Source organism: Pseudopodoces humilis, chromosome 3 (assembly GCF_049639895.1).
Source record: "Pseudopodoces humilis isolate 2021_Gansu_Grassland_sample_001 chromosome 3, ASM4963989v1, whole genome shotgun sequence".
NCBI lineage: Eukaryota > Metazoa > Chordata > Aves > Passeriformes > Paridae > Pseudopodoces > Pseudopodoces humilis.
The window spans coordinates 18,587,442-18,604,664 of NC_142202.1; positions in this window are offsets into that span (position 1 = coordinate 18,587,442).

The following is a 17,223-nucleotide window of genomic DNA, read 5'->3' on the forward strand; positions in this document are numbered from 1 at the left end:
GAAGTGTTAAATAGGTCTTTCCCAATACAAATGCAATGGTCAGTCATACATCCTCAGTGCCTATTGCTCTTATAACTGAATGGAGCAATGACCAGAAACTCCTGGGAATAAAAACCCCCTGTGTTTCTGAACTTTCCGCCTTTCTGACAATTAAAGAACTAAGGAAAAAGCAATCAAGTTTATGAGGCTTGAAAAAAAAATATTAAATATTATCTACCTCATAAAATGAACTTTAAAACCTGAAGTCATACTTCTTCAAGCCTAGTACTTTAGTTTATCTTTGATCATTATAAATTATCCTCTGTAAAGAGCAGCGCTTGGGAAAGTAGTTGGCAGCATGTACAATTGGAGTTCATTCTGCTTTATTTATTGAAAAATGCTAAAAAGCAAAACACTGAAGTACTTCACATTAAAATGGTATGAACCCACCAAGATAACTGCTTGTAACTGTCTGTGTAAAATTATGGTCACAGTAACCACCTCTGGCTCCAGAATAAACTTTCCATGCATGTGAGAGACAAATGCATTTGCTTACTCAGATTTTCACTTAAATTATTATCTTTTTTCTTCCTTTATTTTTCTACAAATACATGAGAACCTTTAAAGGAGAAGGATGGAAAAAGACATCAAATACCTGTCACCTTAGGAGATGATGAATCATTACAAAGAAGAATCCAGACAACTTTCAGCAAACAGTTCATTTCTCTCCTTCACTGACACCAGTAGCATGTGAATACATACATGATTGCACAGGGCAGATTAATTCCCAAGAGAGATTTCATTCCTTCCAGAAAATTATTTTCCATTGCCAAAACCTCAGCCCGCCAGTAAAGGGGTCATCATAACTAAATATCTGTATACATTCCCCCTGCACCGAGTTGTACACCACCAGCCTTTGCGGTGGTGTCCTGACTTTCTGGCAGCCAGAACAGATCCATTCACTGGAAACCAAATTCCCATTTTGTAGTAGTTGAATGTCTTTCACTATATTAATATTATTGTTCATAATATTAGGCAACTAACAGGTAAGTAGCTACTTATTGTACAGTCAGAGAAAGCTTTGGCATGTGACTGTCACACTGGTTTTCATCCTTACTAAAAAAAAAAAAAGTTAGAAAAATTGCATATTTTTGAACTTCTGGCCATTTTTCTCTAGGAAAACAACAATGTCTTGTGCTGGGGGTACTCTTGCCTCCAGACTTCAGCAAATTTCCTGAGAGTCTGCTGTTGCTGGCCCTTGAAGAGTGACTCAGCAGAGGAATGGTGTTCACACAGAACAGCGCTCAGGGTGCAGTGGGGGAGCTCTGTGGAGTTGGGAGCTGCTGCCCTTCCAGGCACTGCCATGAAAGGAGGGGTTTCCATGGCTTATGGCAATTTGGAAGGAGTTGGCATCTGCTGCCTTCATGGAAGCAAGGTGCCACCACAGGCTGGACTTGTTTGCCTGCATCTGGCCTTGCCTTCCTGCTCCTGTGAGACAGCACCTTCTGCTGCCTTCAGAAGCGCTGCTGTTCCTTCCATCTCACTCCATGCTCTGCCCAGACTTTCCAAGCCATACAGCTGGCATTGAAAGGTGCCTGAAATCCTTGTTAGAGACAGGACACAGTTCTGGGAAGGCAGACCTCCTCCTGCATCCCACATTTACTTTGGTAAGAACTGAAGGAATGAACCTGGGTGGCCTCGTATTAGTACTTAGGCTCATTTTATTGGTTTACTTGTCCATTCCCAAAGCTTTGCAGCTGGTCTTTAAATTTATGGAAATGCTATTATAAATATTAGAAAAAACTGACTCCACAGGCTCTTGCAGCCTTTTCACTGCAATATGATTTATTTCTAAACCTCTCATCACTTCGCTTATTTATTTGGTTACCCCTCACAGAAGGGAGCTCCCAAGATCTTAGATGGCCTGTGCTTTGATGCTCCCAAGAACCTTTCCAGAATCACTAGGGTTCACCAACTTTTGGATCTTTGATGTGAGACCCTATGAGCAAAGCTTCATTTTGGGCTGAATTGGGTGCTTTTGGAGAATATATGTCCAATGGTGACGAGGAGAACCAGCACTTCTGAGGGCCATTATGTTGGACCCATTGAGAAATTATTTTCTTGCAAACCTTTGCAAAGCTCCAAGCTGACACAGAAAAGTTCATGCCTTAGAGCTTTCCAGGGCTTAAGCACAGAATTCTCTATTTTCAAAGAGCCAGGGCAGACATTGTTTGGATTTCATTAGAAACTCATCAGACATGCTGGATCTGAAATAACTGCTGCCCATGGCCAGCTGGAAAATACCCACTTGCTGCAAGGAAACTCTAGCCTACTAATTATCCTAAAAATTCATGTAGGAACTTTCTTGACCCATTTTTTTCCCTGTTCCTTTTTTCCCCTTGCAGACATGGATCAATTGCTTTCTTATAAAAATTTAGCTGATTTCAATGTCATCTTTTGAGAGGCTTAATCATCAAAAAATGTATAGTGCTAAGTCATGTAGCATAGCTGCCACAAATTAGCAATAAATAATATACTGTGAGCCTTTATGGCAGGGAGAAACATATGAGTTTTGAAAAAAAACCCAAACCCAAGAGGCAACTAAATTATTCCTTATTTTTTAATCTGAACATTAGTCAAACATTTAGAATATGAAATATTCAGTTTAGCTATATTATTCACTATTTCTCATTTTAACATGCATCTGAACTTTTGGTTTCCAGCTAGGACAGAAACCAAGAGAAGCCAAAATACCTAGACAGGAACAGATAAAAGCCAAAATACCGAGACTGGAACAGACAAAGGCCAAAATATTAGCCAGAAACAGGAAGTATTGGACATCTTACAAGACAACCTCCATATTTTTGTGAGATCTCTAGCCAGGGGTGCTGACTGAATAGATTCAAATTATTTGGACAAGCTTTGAGTAATTATCTAAATCTTCAGGTATTTAGCTGAAGCACACTTAAAATCTGAGTCTCTCTCAATTTGCCTGTCACTTGAATAAATGACCATTTCACAGATAATAAGGTAACTTGGAGTGGGAAAAATCCCAGCTAAGATATTAAAGAATGGCTTCATAGTAGATGTTTCTATCTGCTTTCTAGGGCATAGGGAAAACAGGTTTTTGCAAATAGCGATTGATTCATTAATTGTTATAGTTGCACATTTAGTGTTTAGACTTTATTTTCTTTTGCTTGGAGCCATTGATCTGAAAGAAGCAACAAAAAGGATTCCAAGCCAGTTCAGCAGACAAGATTGACCAAAGGGCTGATGGGTTTCCTCCTGCTCTCACTGTCGCATCTGACCAGCGCACAGAGCAGCACAACACACCACACTGTAGCATGTGCTCACTTGATGCTCTTAATTCGCTGCCTGTACAGAATGTAACATTGGATCCCAACCTGGATCCCTGTCTGGTATCTTATTCTTGGGATTATTACTATTACTACTCCTACTGTTATTATTATTAATAGCATTAGTGCTATTATATTTGCTAACAGTTGCCTTGTAAAGAGAAGCCTTGCTGTGTTCCTGATCTTTGCAGTCTTTCAGTATGTAAAGGGGGCTTATATAAAAGAAGGAGAGCAACTTTTTACCCAGGCAGATAATGATAGAACAAGAGGGACAGTTTTAAACTAAAAGAGGAGAGATTTAGATTAAATATTAGGAAAAAATTGTTGCCTGTGAAGGTGGTGAGGCACTGGAACTGGTTGGTCAGAGAAGTTGTGGATGCCCTATCCCTGGAAGGGGATTCAAGGCCAGGCTGGCTGGAGCTTTGAACAATCAGATGTAGTGAAAGGTGTCCCTGCCAATGGCAGGGGGTTACAACGACATGATCTCTAAATCCTATGATTTTTTGATTCTATGATTATCCTCTTATCCAGATGGCACATCTCCCTAGATCTGAAATGGGCATAATGTAAATTCTACTACCATTGTAAAAATTGTCTTAAGAGAAGAAATTACATTGGCAAAATGAACTTTTAAGTTTGTTGGATTTCTCATAATTTAAATATTTTCACTGCATGTGGAGAGAATCACATTTTGAAATTAATTTTTCCACTGGCTTTCTCACCAGGAAAGGGACATATAAAGGGACAGAAAATACTGGCTTGTGTTTGTTGTATTCTGATAAAATATAGGAATGTTATAAACTTAGCTTAGCATCCATCAACCCTTGCTTTCTCCACTCTTTGAAAGTTTTATTGTAATGAAATGTAGTAAATGTCATTATAATGGGCCAATGTTGATAAGATGATCATTTATTGAAAAAGAGTTTTAAAAAAAACTCAGCTTCTCCAGTAAATAAAAATCTTTAGATAACATACCAGTTAAAATGACAAAAATAAACATACTGAAATCTTTGTAGTAACAACATAATCAGCTTGAGAACATGTTTGGAATGGACATGGGGAATAAGAGGTCAAAGGAAACAGCTGGTGGAGTGGTTTTCCTTAAAAGAAATTCTGCTGTTTCTGCTACAAAACTGACTTATTTCCTTGGTGTATCCTTGATTCACAAGCAAGAGATGGTAAAGATATTCTTTGATTTGAGTCAGGCTAGCACTAAATCTTATTTACAGGTCAGTCACTTGTCATGCTGAAATTTTGTAACATGAAACAAGCAGGTTTTGGTTTTGAACTTGAAAAATCTCAGAGTGATTGCACAGGCTTCATGAAGAGACAAACACAGTACAAATAAGCCATACAAACTGATTCATGAAGAACATCATGAGAGGCACTCTGTTTTGCTTAGCCCAGGAGAAGAGACTGAACAAAACAGTTATTTTGTAGGTTGAAGGCAGGAACAACGCAGAAGCAATATTCAAATACAGAATAGCCTCCTGTAAAGAGAATGAGAACTGAAATGTTTGTATACTGAAAGTGAGAAATAATGTACTTCTTGTGTAGCAGCAGAGATGCTCACTTATAGTTATGAAAAGGCTCTTCAGTGTGAGGACAGAGCAGATGTGTGACAGACTGCTTGTTGATACTTGTTACTGAAGATTTTTGAAAATAGTTTAGACAAAGGTATCTCAGAAATGATGAGCATAGCTGACTCTGTCTTTTCTGGTGGCAAACACATCCTTCAGTAAGAATGCTCTTTGTTCACTGTAACGAGAGATACAGACCAAGAGCAGTCGAACTGTGTCCTGAGTGTTTCTTTATAAACACTTTATTCTCCTATCACAATCGTAAAGTTTGAACCAAACCAAGAGTATACAGTTTGATAAGACTGTTTGACAACAGCCAAGTGTCAATTAGGAGCCTGCAGCTAAGCATGGAAGGCACATCTAGGTTGATCTGCTCAGGAGGAATGTGTCTTCCATCACTCTGAAACTTGTTTGTTTCTGGAAGCAAGTTTCTCTTCCATCGGTTTCTTAACCTCTACTTGTAACTCAGAATGGTTTCATTACCCAGGCAAATAGCCTTTCATAATCCTAGGAACTTCTGGCCTCCGTGGTGATGTGTTTCCTAGGAGGAAACACTAATTTAAAAAGTGTTTGCTTATTTAGTTTTACATTTGCTCCTTTTCAGTCAAGTTCATCACTGCATCAAGTCATCCATGGCTCCCTTTTAGCATTAAAAGAGAGTTAAAAAGAAGCTCTAGGTCAGTCTCTAAATTCATGATGCTGTACTTTTCCATTTTGTATTTCTTTGACATTTCAGCTGGATTGTTTTATTCTTGTTCAGAAGACAAAACTGTTTTCACATTTCTGTAGAATTAATGGAAGTCCAGTCAATCTGCCCAGTGAACTACTTTGAAGTCAGGTATGGGGCTACTCCTGCTGTGTATTACTAACTCCTGACCTAGGAAGACTTCTAAGAAGTCTATCAGGGGCTGAGCCTGCAAGTTGTAACTCTCTTTCCTCAAAGCAGTATGGCCAAAAATAATGAATTAATTTCAGTAATAAAATTAGTGATGTGATTGATATGCTTAATATATAAACCAAGGAAACATTAATCTGAAATTGTGAGGCTATATTGACTTACATGGGTTTTACAGACAATGATGATATAGAAAATGTAATAGAAATCTACACTGCAGAGCAGAAACAGGCTTATTTGCTTAAGAATTAGGGAAGTTTTCAGTCCGCATTTCAGTGTAGATATGAATTAAATAATTGATGTGTATGTCAAGATTAAACCTTCATCAAGTTCCTCTCTAGAGCAGTTCTTTACAAGACATTTGAGACTGCTAAGTTTCAGTGGAAGAGTCTAAATACACGTATATGTAAATTGAATTAAAAAACCACACTATTGATTTCAGATCCTCAGGCAAGAGTATGGAAGCAACTACACTCTGTTTTGTCAAGTTAACAGGAATATCATCTTCTGGCTTACATGACTCTCTCCCATGTTGTAAGTTTAAAAACCAAATATATATTTTGGAAATGTGATGGATTCATACCAGCCACAAATTATGACAAACATCCTCCACCTTGCTGAACATATACAGTCCAACACATTAGTGGGATTTGAGATGGAGCTAAATATGGAATCTTAGCAACATATGCTCACTTGAGGAAACTGCTCTCCAAATCTAAATGCAGAATTTAGTCAGATCCTTTTGGCCTTTGCTGTTATTGGACAAAACCAAACCATAAAAAAAAAACCCCAAACAAAACACCTTTGCATATTTCTTTGTATGGAAAATGTAACATTACTTATACTTTGAAATAACACTACTGCAGTAAAAATCTGGGAGTAAACTGTGTTTCTGTTTCCAGTCAGAAAATATGGTTCCATTTTATTTGTTTTTTACAGTGGCCTCTCATGCTAAGTCTCCATGTGATCATGACATTTCCTCCCCAATGAGAGAGAGACCAGAAATCCAAGCGATCACACAGAGAATTTGTGTGTCTTGGCAGCTGTGATCCGAATGTGAATACATGTTCTGCTCACGCCAAGGTCCAATTTGCTGAGATGTATGCAGTTTGTACTGGGGGCCTGAGCCATACTGGGACCCTTCGAAGAACTCCTAAGTGAATCCTTAATCATGATGTGTCCACTGGAAGAAAAGCAGACTGTGCACCTAGAAAATTCAGTTTCGACTGCCAGATAACTAACTTCCCACAGCTCTTTCTGTTCTCCAAAAATCAGCAGCGACTTTGAACAGCTGACAGCGCTTTCAGTGGTACATCTGGAGAAGCAAAAACACCACAAAACATCTGTTTTTGTTGTTGAATAAAAATAAACAGTACAGAGCTGAAAGCTGAGCGGAGAAAAGCTTTTCGGATACAGTGAACGTTTTGTTTATTGCACAACCCCGCTCATAGGAGCCGATCTCGTGCTGGTGGGTGGATCAGAGCGCTGCTGCTACGTGCTGGAAAGGCACGGCTGTCGCTGAGGGGGCCCTGCCAGTTCTCAGGGAGACATCCATGAAGAGGTAGGAATGAGATTCGGGGAGGCACAGCAGTTGTGAGTGTTTGGGCACCCATGGGGTTGCTGCGCATGAACCCAGGGAAGGCTCACCTCGACCCATCCGTACTGCAAACCACAGAAAGGCAGAGCAGGGTCACCACAGGCAGCAGAGTGGTAGAGCAGTAGAGCTTCTGTCCTTGGTGGCTTATGGGGAAAGATGAACACCATGTGGGCATTCGTGTCCTTCCAGAGGAGCTTTTCCAACCACTCTTCCCTTCACCTCAGTTTCACTTCCATAAGCATCATCACCTATGAAGTTTTCAAGAAAAGCTGGTAAGAGATGCTGTAATATTGCTCCTGAGATCTTGGGGTTTAGAAGGTTCCCTGGAAATTTTCAGGGCAAGCTGCAGTTTCTGGGGAGATATGAACTGACCTCCTACCACTCCCAAAGAGGTGTCCCCAAACCTGTGCTGATGTTGACCTTGTCACTGATCGCAACCCCAATTAAACAAGAGTGACTCCTGACCTCAGAGGTGTTATTCTATACCTAAAGCACCGTAGTTCAGTTCTGTGGGAAGTTCAGTATCTATCAATTATTCCCATGAAGGATACCATGGTGAAGTAATAGATCTTGTGCTTGGACACAATCCCGAGTAATGTGTTTTAGGGGACTCTGCTTGAGCAGGGATGTTGGACTAGATGAACCTCAGTAGTCCCTCCCAACCTTCTGTGATTCTGTGATACCTATTTCTGTGCCAGAAATAACTTCTAAGCAATCAATTTAATTTTTCATTCATAATTGCTCTAAAATGTCTTAATTTATAATGAAAATGACTGGGATCTTTTCAGTCCAGAATGAGACTTAATTACACTCGAGTTGAACTGGAGATATGAATTATTTAGAGACAACAGTACTGAAAATAGGAGGCCAATTAATTATTGATACACTACACCCTGAAGGTGCTAGATTTGTGGATCCTTCTTTTTTCTTTGAAGGGATCTGAATTCATTGTCTACAGGAGCCCTAGAAAGCACAGAAAATACAATACCCGTTGTAAAACACTCTCTGAGGAATAAGTTCCACAAAAATTCTGCCCTTTTTTCATTGAACCATCTAATGGATGAGACAAGAAGAGGTTTTTTTCTCATTTATCTTAGGTCACCGAAAGCAGCCATGGGGTTTAGCTCAGTAATCTAACTATAACACTGGATTGGAAGTGGTAGAAGGTACTTTTGTTTTGGATTCAGAAGAAAAGTTTTAGATTGTGCATCTGCCACTTATATGAAATCTGGCTAGATATTCAAAATTTTGAAAATTCTTCTGAAAAATGTTCATCAATTCTTGTATGGTTTGTTTTTTTTTAATTTTTAATTTTTTTTTTCTCTCAATTTTCCCACTGTTTGTTGTGGTGTTTGAATTAGATTGTTTCAAAGTACAATTAAAAAACTATTTTGTAAGTAATAGGGCATTTTGAAAAGTTTTACTGAAAAGGTTTTTCTCAACTTTTTCTTAAGTGAAAATTCATTAAACCTGACTCCTCCCCTTCTTTCAACTCCAATTTTTGTCAACCTGTCGATGTTTTTTTAAGTGAAACAATTCCCACGACTTTTTATGTGGCGCAAAATATCAGTGTTTTCCACTGAAGATATTTTTCACTGACTACACAGACTGGAAAGATTGTTTTTGCAGTGTCAAAGGAAATAGATTGAGGAAAAATGAGAGCTGTGCTTGGGAAAAATGAAATCAACTAAGAAGAGCCTACAAAGCCATAGATATGAGCCCAATAGTGCAATAGACTTCCTTCAACATCTTCAGTTGCTGTGCACAATACGTAAATCACCTGACCAAGAGAAACAGAGAAAAATTGCAGTGACACCAATTGAGCCAAACTGGAAAACTAACTAAAAAAATAGAGGTCTCTCAGGCAAGATAAGAGTACAAAGACCATTGGCACAAAACAGACTAAAACACAGGAAACCCGCAGGAAACCCTACTTTCATTGTGGTGACAAAGAACTGGTTTATGTATCTGTATCTTCTCAACCATTTCTCACTTTACATTGCCAGTAGTGTGGATGGCACAAGGCTGCAGCGGCACAAGCCCAGCCTTTGCAGTGCTTTTCACACTAAGTATTTAATGGTTTTCTTCACCTTCCCAGGTAGATAAAAATAACTTTTTGAAAAATGCCTAAGCCAGTGTTGATGTTACTGATGAGCAGAGGCAACCTGAGCGTGAGTTGAGGTTTATCTGAACACATGGTGGCCACCTGTCTCCCCAGAGAAGCAACCCTGGCACCGGGGTGATGAGAGCAGCAGGACATGCAGGACCTTACACTGGTGCTTTAACATCTCACAGATCCCACCTATCTACCCTAGGCATCCCATCAACACAGCAGTCACCTCTACTGCATAAGAGAAAATGTGGTATTTGTCCAAATTTAATCTTCTTCACCAGAACGCAGCCTGGAAGGCCTGAGGCTGTGCGTACACTGCATTCACATACTCCCTACTCTCTAGGAGTGACCTTGCACCAGCAGCAGGGACAGCAAAATGAGAGATCATCAAAAAAATGAAGCAATTTTTTAATTTTAAAAGTGAGTTTAACACAATGGGAATTTGTCATTAGAGATAATACACATCAGAATCTAAACAGAATTTTGCTCTTTTGATTATTGTCTTGATCTTGTTTGGTTTCCAAGTAGTACTACTGTAATGCATCTGCATGTCTGTGCAATGTTGCAGTCACATTTTTTATGGTTCTACCTAACATTACAGTTATTTTTAACAGGAGTGAAGAGAAGGATTTACTCTTTCTGACTATCCTGATCAGTTCTCTGGTGAAGAACGGCCCAAGCTCACAGCGACGAGGGACAATGACAGAGCACCTGCTCTGCGTCTCAGAGCAGCAACAGTGGGTGCTGAGGTTTGTTCCCCTGCTAACACACCCTTTGCAATGCCAGCCAGCCCCTTTGTCAGCCAACTGAACAGTGCATCCTTTTGGGAGAATGGAAAAATGAGCTTCGCTGTGAAGGTAGAGTCAATATTACTCGGGGAAACAGGTTGTAGGGCTGAGCTGCAGCTGACAGGGAGATGTGTAGAGCTAAGAAGATACTGTCTTAATTCATTGGTTTAAGTGGCAGCTTTTGAAGAAAAGACAATGGTAAAAAAAAAGAAGTGACTGAGGTGACACAGAACCTGGGAGAATTATGTGTCTAAATGGTCTTGAGACAATTTTTATAGCTTAGTTCAGTCTTGGAAGGGTCCCAGCTTCTATGAGCTGCTGATTCAGAATAGAAGATGGCTGATCTTTTTCCCCAGCAAAGTAAATAAATAGAGCTTTAGAAAGGCAGAAAAAAAAGCTCCCTTCTGCTTTCCAGCACTTCTGCGGGGCTCCTGGGGTTGTGGGGATGTTAATTCAAATGACTGAGAAAACATGATCCAGTTCACTGATAGGTTTTAAAAACAGAAGTTTTTAATGCAATGGAAACAAAGGCTGACATGAAAGATTCAAAATAGAAGAGAACAGCTTCTTCTTAAATCAGTATAAATTGTCTGTGTGTCATGGCAGCGAACATGTTTCTTCTTTTTTTTTTTCTTTCAGGAACTACGTAACCACAGAGTTCCTGTTTACTGTATTTCTTAAGGATAAAGTTTTCTGTGGTAAGAGACACCTAAGACCATTAGGCACGCACACTACAGATCTAAAGAAAGTCTATTTACCAGAGCTTCCAGGAAAAATATTGACAGGGCAGTAAAAATACTTTCCTTGATTACTCAGGCTCATATTTTAAACCTAAAATTACAGGAACTTTTCTCTTTTACCAATTTATTTTTAGCATCTTTATTTTTTTCTTTTTTTTTTCCTACTTTTTTTTGCTTACCTTTTAAAGCATGGCGAGTTTCCATTGGTTTTGCAAACCAGGGTCAAATCTGGTAAATGCTTCTGATAGTCCTCATCCTTTTTTTCAGTATTTTCACTAAGTCAGTAGGAAATGATCAATAGAAAGTAAATTTACCTTTCTTCAGTAACTGACAGATGAAGCAACAGTGTATTTCAAAGAACATGGCCTCTCTTTCAATCTATTTTTAATAACATATGGGTAGTGATACCTAGGTAATGAAACTAAGCTGTCTACATATTTATGTAGGGCATATTACAGCAAATCTGAACACCAAGCAAACAGCTATGAATTATCCTGGAAACTCCTCAGAAAGAAAAATATTTCCTTCTCCAGCTATCAAGGTACACAGATAAGTTGAAATGAATGTCAAGCTCTTTGCATTTTATGGACCCGGGATCCCTCAGTCTGAGATAGGAGATGAACTCCAAATTTCTGGAAGTGTTTTTCACTGCAGAAGGAGGCAAACACATGGAGTTCTCCTCTGGCACACAAGTGCAGATATTGAAGATCAACACTTCAGGTGTGGTTCTTCTCAGCCCCAGCACTTCAGAGTTTCAGGGCCCTGAGACATGAGAGGGAAAATGGGCCTGATTTGTTCATCAGCAGTCTTCAAGCCTTACGATTTGCCTCGCAGGCAAGCAATTTCCCTGCTCTCATACTGATACAATGGAAAACTTTAAAAAAGAAGAGATGGCAGTGTTTCCTAGCAGGCAGCAAAGAAGTGTATACATTGCAGGGTGAAGCAGAGCAGTTCTTGAAGTCCACCAGGAGGAAAACTATTTATTTCAAAATGAGCGAGGATTGTTTGATTAGTTTTGGCTCTATCCTTTCAGCACTCTCTGCAAGCCTTGCTGATGGAACTGTCTGCAGTTAGACTTCCAATTTGCATCCACCCTTTTCTGTTCCCAGGAAAGTGGCCTATAAACTGCTTTAATCAGATAAAGTTTTGGCATCTTGTTCAGAATGGGAACTTTCAAGCTTTGCAAGCATGAATTCCTTAATTCAGCCTTCATGCAGAAAGATAACACAGCAAGGAAACTGCCATTAATTTTGGATGCTCATCCTATTTATAGACAGAGAATTTATAAAAAAAATAGTATTGCTGCTGCTGGAACAGTGAATATATTTCTTCAAATCAGTCCCTTTTCAGTATTTCACAATGTCATGGATTAGATAAGGGTTGTGTGTTCTTAAGAGGGAAAGAACATATCTGGACAGCAACTTAAAAAATACAGAGATGAGCAGGGGAGTGAGAAAACAAAAAGGATAAAGAGTTTTATCACATAATCAAAGCTTAAAGACAAATCACAGGAAAATGTTATCTACAGAAGGGATTAGCTCGTTCTAGAAGGACAGAGAATGAAAAATTAAGTGTATGTCTGTTTTGGTTCAAGGATGTGTATATTTGCTACGATTATCCAGAAGCTGCCATTGCCAAGGAGCACCAATTCATGGTGCCTTTTTAGTCTCTTGCTCATGTTCTATGAAACACAGCTGAGCTTCTCTGTACTTTACTGGAGGCATTTGTTCTAGTATATATATACATATATATTTGCACATATACATTTATGCACTCATTACCTGGGATATACTCTGAATCCCACAATATGTTTTGTGGACTGCTGGAAGGATTGTATCTTTTTTGTTGTTTCCTGTGACTGTGAGGACTGGATTGGACACACCAAACTGTATTTTTGGGAAAACCTGAGAAATTAATTTTCTGTGTGCCTGTAAGTGTGAACATATTTAAGAAGAAGAAGAGAAAAAGCAGAACACTACTAAAGCTGCTGGGTGAGGCAGGAGCTGAAATCTTTATGACAAATGTACTGAAAATGTTTTCTCTCAAAAACAGAAGGGAGCTATTCTAGCAGTAGCTGTTACACACAATACTGACCAGTAGAGAAAAGCAGACTGAGGGCTTAGAAGAGAAATGTGATTTGAATGAAAGTGTTTATTAAATGTTTGAGTTTCAAATTCTCAGAATGGCGAGCAAGAAAGGAACAGCAAACAAAAGGATACAGAAGCTTCAGGAGAGATGGCAATTGTTTCAAGCAGTTGCTCTAAAAAGACACTTGCAAAGTACACCAATACCCAATATAGGAAAATATGAAGCAGAAATGAATAAAGCTGAAAGGACTAAACTAGGCAATCCTTTTCCATCTTCAGTCAGAAGGGGTACTCAGAAAGTGTAAATTTAGAGACATGAAACAATTCATTTTAAGAAGGGTTGCACAAGCATCTGAGAGATGTCCCACCTAATTTTGAAGGCATTTTGTTCTACAACTGCCCATTATCCTTCTGTGGTACTATATAAAGTTATTACTGGTTTACAGGTAGGAGGGAATTCAATTATCTCTTCCCAGATAGCTCTTTTTTCTTTTTTTTTTGGATAGGCGGGAAGGAAATGACCATAGATAGTCACGCAGTTCCTGGAGTATCTGGAGTCAGGACAAACACAGACATGTGGTGCCAGGAAAGTCAGTCATGGGCTGAGCTGTGGATGAATACAATTAGATACAAGGTCTCATCTCAGAAAAATGTTAACAGAAGGTGGTTTTAATGGGAAACAAATGGTATCCCCTGAAAGAAAAATAACTCTTCCTGAAGCCTGCTGGGAATTCTGAATTCATACACAGGCATGCTTCACTGATCTGGAGCTCATATGATACCTTTATATCCAGAAATTCAGGGTTTTACACATCTGGTGAAGAAGGAGGAACCAAATATTTTATTTTTCCTGGTTCAGTTGTGAAAATGTTACCAAAAATAAAGGGCAGAGCACCTCAGTTCTTGAAACAGGAAATTTTCCATGATATCAATCCCATCCTGATCCTGACTGTCCAATAATTCCTTGTAAAAGCTGGAAAAATAGCCTTGAGAAAAACTTTTCTGCAGTGAGCAGAGTGTTTCCCATCTACAGATTCAGTGTCCAAGAGAGGAGGGATAGACATGTGTCTTCTCACCAGAGGTACATGAACCTGGCAGTGTCCAGATGTTTTCAGCAACAGGCTGAATTGGGTCTGACTGAGATAATACTGCACCTTCAAGACATCTGCTCTTGCAAAATCTTTCCAGACACATCTTGCCACTGGGCTGAAACACACCCTAAAGATACTCAAGCAAATAGGTTTGACTGTCTAGTGTGGACTCTGTAATTTAACTGCTATTTAAAAACCAAATAGGCTTGACCTCTTCCCAGAAGACACTATGGTGGGTGTCAAAGTCTGTCCAAACAAGAAGGTCAGATGTGAGCATGTTAAAGAAAAAGTGGTTTTATGCAAACCCAGTGCACTTTATTTTTTTTTTTTTTTTCCTTAGAACATCAGCTATATTCTAATCCAAATAGTCCCAAAGCATGTCCTTCCATCCCTTACAGCATCATCCAGGTTAAAGCATATTAGGAAGACTGTAGTCTTTCCTTTCTATTAGAAGGGAAATGTCTCCTTACTGTGGTCATGACTATAAAGGAATATGACAGATATAGAGATTAGGAGGTAGAAATGTATATCTACATATAAGTAGGTTCTGGCAAAAAAAGAAGTAGAAGCAAAATAAAATAAACCTGAAAATGCCCATCAAACTTATCTACCAGGTGAAAATGTGGATGCCTTACAAAAGTTTTGCTTTTAATTCTTCATATACTTAATGTAGTCTATAATACTAGGAATTTCCTTTGAGATTTTCTGTCCTTGCAAACTGGATCAATAAGTGGGATAGTAAGGAGGTGGGGCAACCATGTTTTATCAGTGGTTAAGAATTCTTTTCTTTCACCTCCAAATAGCAAACATGAACACACCAAAACATTTGTTACTTAAAAAAAGAGACATCACAATGGCATTATTCCTCCAGTGCTCACTTTAGACATGACACAAAATGATTAAAGGGGAAATTCTGCCCCAGCTAAAGAATTCTTACTGATCCAAGCTGGAACAAGATTTACTTCTGAGACTTCCTTCAGCAAGGTAACAAGAAAAAAACCTGAAATTGTGATAAGGGCAAAAACTGATATCTTGAATTCCTGTCCAGAACCGTTAAGAGTGGAATTCTCCCACTTCATCTATGAGAAATAGTTATGGAATAAAATCACATGCAGTTTTCTTCATGAAAAGATGACTTCTAATTAGTATTTACTGAAATTCTACCCAGCACCCTGCACTATTGCCCTATTTTAACATGCGTCATTAAGGAATCTGAAGCATCCTACATATATATCATCGCTTCCCATCTTTTTAGAATCTGGAAGTTCTCATCACAGTATTATGGCCAAAATAGACAATATTTCATTTTAGATAAATGATGTACTTCAGATATTTATCTTACTGCTTGTCAAACTAAAAATGCAAGATTTGGAAAGCAATCTTTCCCAGGTTTCCCACCTGACCTGCTCCTAGTTCAGAAGAGTCAGGGAAGAAAAGGCCTTAAAATCATGGCATTTTTATGTTTAGGAAAGTGATTTGAGATTCCTATCTGAAGTTTTAATGTCTTTTGCTGAGTCCCAGTCAGCTGGAGCCAGTAGCTAAAGCACCTGGCTGGTCTCTTAAGCATAGACTATATACAAGGAAAAGGTCTGAAATACGTACAATCTGAACATATCTTGTATAATGGAGTTCTTAAACTGTAATTTCTGTAAATTACTGAGTGAATCATACAGTCTAAGCACATGATGATATGATCTGAAACACAGGTTTTAGCAGCATCAATTTGGGATGACTGTATTATAAGTGGTGAAAACATGAGAGAGTTATGTACATCAACCTAAATGAGTGCCAATAAATCTTTATGTCTTCTGTCTCTCCTCATGCATTCGTGTTGCATAGCTGGATGAACATATTGAAGCAAAATTTTTAAGTCAATGCAGATCCATTTTTTGGATCAGTTTTGAACAGATTTTGATTTTGATTAATTTTTTGAAAAATCTTAGATTTATCTAAAACAGATGATGCAGAGGGTAGTTCATCAGCATTTTGCCATCATTTCTCCCTTGAATCTACACAGACTGAAAAAAAGATTTTGTGTAGGATAGCATGTGATCATGTAGCTAAAGACCCAGATTGTATACAGGGAGTTCCAGGCAGGAGAGGATCAGAAGAGAGTAAAACCAGAGAACATTAGGTCATAATGAGGGTCTCTTACCTTTTGAACATCTGAATTTGAAATTTAGGAATCATCTTTTTATTTATTTCTCCTGTATGAAATAATGCCATATTTTCATTCATGTGGTTTGTGCCATATGTGCACATAAAACACATAAATCTTTATGTTTCAGCAGAAGAGCATTATATATGCACGTGTAAGTAACATTAGAAGGACTTTCCCCAGAGCCCGCTTTATATCCACTAACTCTGCTGTCTCTGGCTTCTCCCTGGCTTTGCCTGCCTGTTTGTGGGTTATCTGAAGATTTATTTTCAAAAGTGAACTCATATGGTGAATGCAAGTGGAGCATTATATCTGCTTTGAAAGGCATATACTGCTCTTGATAACATTGTATATCATGATACATGGTTCCTAGCTAAAATACTGCTTCTTCTTCAGCCTACAAAAGGGCTGAAATAGAAACAAACTTAAGTAATGTATTGAAGAATAGTTCTGATGAAAACGTGTTTTTATTGTCTGTCAGAGCAATAACTCCTCATATCATTAGGAATGATAGTAGTAAACTGAGTAAGTTTTATCCTCAATATATTTGTCTCAATAGAAAGCATCTTATTGTCTTCAGGTGGTGCACGTGAGGTTCACTGTTAATTCCTAAGGATGTCTCCAGCTCAAAGTAGGTTTATTAACAATAGGTGTACAAGGCAAAAATAACCTGTCATTGAAAGTTCATTGTATTTTGAATCCAAATGCAGCTCTCCAAATGCACCTCCTTCAACAGAAATTCAAGCTCATGGCAAAACCCTTGTGTGAAGTTGCTTCTTTCCTGTTCCTTAGATCTTGCATGTGCAGGACATTATATATTTGTTATTGTACTCCTCTGC